This window comes from Xyrauchen texanus, chromosome 33 (genome assembly GCF_025860055.1).
Source record: "Xyrauchen texanus isolate HMW12.3.18 chromosome 33, RBS_HiC_50CHRs, whole genome shotgun sequence".
NCBI lineage: Eukaryota > Metazoa > Chordata > Actinopteri > Cypriniformes > Catostomidae > Xyrauchen > Xyrauchen texanus.
This window is the reverse complement of record NC_068308.1, coordinates 37190657-37195173: the sequence shown is the minus strand read 5'-3', so window position 1 is coordinate 37195173 and position 4517 is coordinate 37190657.

The following is a 4517-nucleotide window of genomic DNA, read 5'->3' as shown; positions in this document are numbered from 1 at the left end:
CAGGCTGCAGGTGTGCAGAGGCGGAGCCTATTCAGAGAGAGAGAATCAGATCAGCCAAAATAGTACACAGATTAACATAAGGCTCAGGCCGTAACAAAAGTGACTAAAAATTGAAATGGTATTATATGATATTATTACTAAGTAAACAACTCAAATATATTTTAACATGATTACGCTACAGAAAAAATATATTAAAATGACCAAGCCTTGGAAAATGTATACTGCATGACATTTTTCAAATAATCTAATTAATTACTAATTTATTAATTTCTAAATAACCCAACACATGCCTAAATAAAAAGGTTAAAACACCCCAACACATTTGCTCTGTAGTTCATAAGACAGGAAGGCTTACAAAGGCTGGGGAAAAAATTCATCAGTGCCCAAATGTTTTACATATATCATGGTAGGCTTGTCTAGCTACATGTTTGTCTATATGACTTTACACACTTTAACTGTAGGAAAATGGACCAAGACAAAATACCACAGTAGGAAAGATCACATAACTGAATAAAGACAACATTAAACGAGAGAAGGCTGGGTGTGACACAGTAGCCCCACAGCATAGACACAGAATAAGAATAGTCGAGTGCAGGCAAGGGTCATAACCAGGTAAGCAGGCAAAACATAGTTCAAATAAATCCAAATCGACATGCAACAAAGAATAATCCATGGAAACAGGCAATGGTAATACACAGAAATACAGGCGGGTGATGAACGCTCAAAAATGACAACTGCCATGAGATTGGCTTTGAAGAAAGACTTTGCATAGATACACAGATTGAGTGGGGTATAAATAGCCAGGGAGAGGTCATGATAGGGAACAGGTGTGGAGTGAGAGTCAATATTCGGGTGAGGAGGACCTCTGGTAGTGGAGAGCAGAACTGGCTGCAGATGTGACACATTTACTGGTAAATGTATCAAATTTGTTGTTCACACATGAAACTGCTTTCTGTATTTTCTCTGTTTTGCTACCATTCACACATCAGCACCAAATGCCTTTAAACAATGTGATGTTGTTTGACGGAAATGACCTCAACACGGATGAGGCAGAAATGTGAGTCTTAGTATGAAAACATGGCGGGATATGATTTTGTAGCTGAACGTATGCGGCCGTTTTTTTTGGCCAATGTTTTCATTTATGCACTTGCTCAAGACTCAACGACACTGTGTTTAAAAAAGAAACATGTTATTCAGACCATGCTGTAAACTTTGCCTTAAGCACCATTGGTTTGAAACAAAACGTTCAATAAATACATTTATGCAATTGGCAGATGCTTTATTACAAAGTGACTTACAGTGCACTTATTACAGGGACAATCCCCCCGGAGCAACCTGGAGTTAAGTGCCTTGCTCAAGGACACAATGGTGGTGGCAGTGGGGATCGAACCAGCGACCTTCTGATGAACAGTTATGTGCTTTAGCCCACTACACCAACACCACTCCACAAATACTTGACATTCTTTTAAAAGATTACTTTTTCAAACTGGAAAAATTCTCAAAAAAGAGTCTCAGAATGAAAAGTAATCATAAGGAATTGTAAAATTGTAATTTATCATCAAGCGTTGTGCCAAAACGTTCATAATGGGTGTGGCCACTTTTACTAAAATGGTTATAACTCTTGAACAGACTGAGATATTATCACCAGATTTGGAACACTTATGTATGAGGTCTGAGGACACACAAATATTATGCACTATACCTCTTGGTGGCGCTATAATGGGTAAAAACAAATATGGCTCTACCTATGGAACCATTGGTCCGATCGACTTCAAATTTTGCATGTAGTTTATTTGTCCAAGGTGTCATCAAGGTCTGTGTGGACAGTGGCATATTTTGAAAAACATGGCCACCATCAACCAATCAGCTATCAGCAGATTTTATACAGGCAATTTGTGTAATTTTGCATTGACTGGATCATTTCTGTCAATTCTGATTATTTTGGTTATTTCTTCACACGTGCTTAAACCCTGATGATTGCCGACTTGTGGCTATATTTATTATGATACCTGCGCCTGGCGGAGACTGAAATGCTGCTACCATAAATGATAATAAAAGCCACTTGGTGCAAGATGTGCCTGTTTAGTGTAAATAAATCACTTAGCACATGTAAACAAACTGAACCGAACTCTTGAGTACTTCAGTTATTCTAAGCATGACATGGATTTGTGGACATAACCACTCTGAAAACTCTGTAATAAATCTCTAACTTGATATAGACTGGACAGTTCAGCGCAAATAAACTTTGAAGTCAGCAGACTATTTATTTATTTAATTAAATTTCAGCCCTATGTGATTTAATAATCACACAAGGTCATACCATGATTTTTATTCATTTTGATTAATTGTGCAGCCCAAACATACCCTCTGCCTAATTTTTTTATTATTCTAAGAATGAAAGGAAATATTAAGAGTGGTGACTGTAAACAGGATAGGACAAAGTGGGTCAAACGAGAAAAGCACGTCCACATCGCCGTTACATTCCACACCACTGCAACAACACTAGAGGTGCAGTTTGTCTTCAATTTCTGTGTTTCCACCAGACTATTTGAGTGCAAATAGCCAACCTGTGTGGCTGGTACCGTTTACAGTACACAGTGCAAATAGTCACTCTGGATTTACAATGAAAACAGATGACTTAACTGATTACAATCGTCTAAATGTCCTCTGGCAGCATGTTAACTTGTCCTTTCACGCCTAGTTTGTCCGGCTCAACTGAATCATCAAAGTTAGACTGGCTGTCAGACATGTACATGCAGTTTTACTTTGCTTCATTCTTGTATCTACAGTGTGTTTTATCGAAAGATGCCGGTATCATCTATATTGCTATTTGCTGCGTGTCTCCGCTACGGTCATAAAATAACTGCATTGGTAACTCTCTATTAATTAATATGAGTGAAAAAGTTGAATGAAGCACAGTCAGCAAGAAAGGACATAAATAAATCAGGTTTGGTGCTAGAGTGAAAAATATTCAAAGATCTTTTACCATGAAATCCCACAGCTATATACACCCATGAGCGCTTGCGATGTATATCTCCTTTCAAAACAGGTGTGCCGTTCGCTTATGCTCTCCGTTGACACGTCTCAGTAACCATTTGGAAAGGAGGCAGCGGAACAAAAAAAATACTTCTCCGAACTAACCGAAATGAAAAACATCACAACAGCACAGTCCTTTAGATTGCATACTGTGCCTACATATGAATTGTAGGGGGTATTAATCAAACAAAAACACTCACTGCTCTTCACTGGTTAACTTTAATAGCTATATTAAGCCCTTCAAAACTGAACCAAACTTAGGCATAGAAATGACTCATTTTAATATACAGACCTAAAGGCTTATCATTCAGTAAACACAACTTGAATTTCACTTTTACCTATAATATTTTTCCTTGTACCTGTCCATGTTGTCATTATTGCTGTGAGCGACTTCAAAGTGGAAAGTGTGTTATTCTTGTTCAGTTGTGTCAATCAGATCCAGTTTCAACTGAAAAACCCCAGATAACACACATACATATGCAAGATGTCCATTTAATCAACTGCTGTGTGCATTTTCCATTCCCCTTTTTGATTTCTAATTAGCAGCCCCTAAGAAACTTGCAAAAAATTATCAAAAATAGACCAAATAGTTTTACTAAACATTGATGTCCACATATGTGGACAGCGGGACTAAGTTGTGAAATTTTAAATAACACCAAGTTATAGACAGTCAGATGCTGTGTCCCAAAAGACCCACTATACACTATGCACTTACAAAATATACTATGCATTCCGCCATGTAATGTATGAATTTCTGTAGTATTGTCCCAATATAGAACACTTAAAAAAAAAAAAAAAATGTAACTACATGGAAGCATTCGCCCTTTTAACAGCTGATGGACGTGATGTTTCAAGTGCATGTGATGTGTTGCTGCTAGTTGTAGCATGTTACCAACCTCAGTTCAACACTTGTAGCTTAAACAACATACAAATTCACTTAGCTTGGGGTGATAGTAAAGCATTCAACTCACATTTGTAAGGTGCTGTATCCACTGAAGTTTCATTAGCTGCTACATTCTTCATTATTTACAATTGTTTTGAAAGACCACCAGCACATCCAGGTAACTCTGCCCGTTCTGCTACGTAAGGCTGAGTGCATGAAGTGTCCAACATTCCACCCTCTGTTTTGACACTTGAAAAAACTGCATCACCCGGGTACTTAAAGGACACTTATTATTGCTTATGCATTGCTTATTGCTGTAATGATTACCTTGTCTTGTTTCACCGTTGCCCTTTGTTTACCATTTTTGTCACTTTTGTAATCCTTAGTTTTCACTTTTGTCCCTTGTGTAGCTCCTTAGTCTCCCTGTTAGCGTTCGTGTTCTCTGTCATTGTTTTCACCTGTCCTCATTAGTTTACCATTGGTTTCTGTTCATCACCTTGTTACCTTGTTTGAGTTCTGTTTGTTCATTGGCCCCTTTTTCCCTTGTTCATGTATTTAAACCCTGTCTGTTGGTTCAGTCTCTGTCGGTCGTTGAATG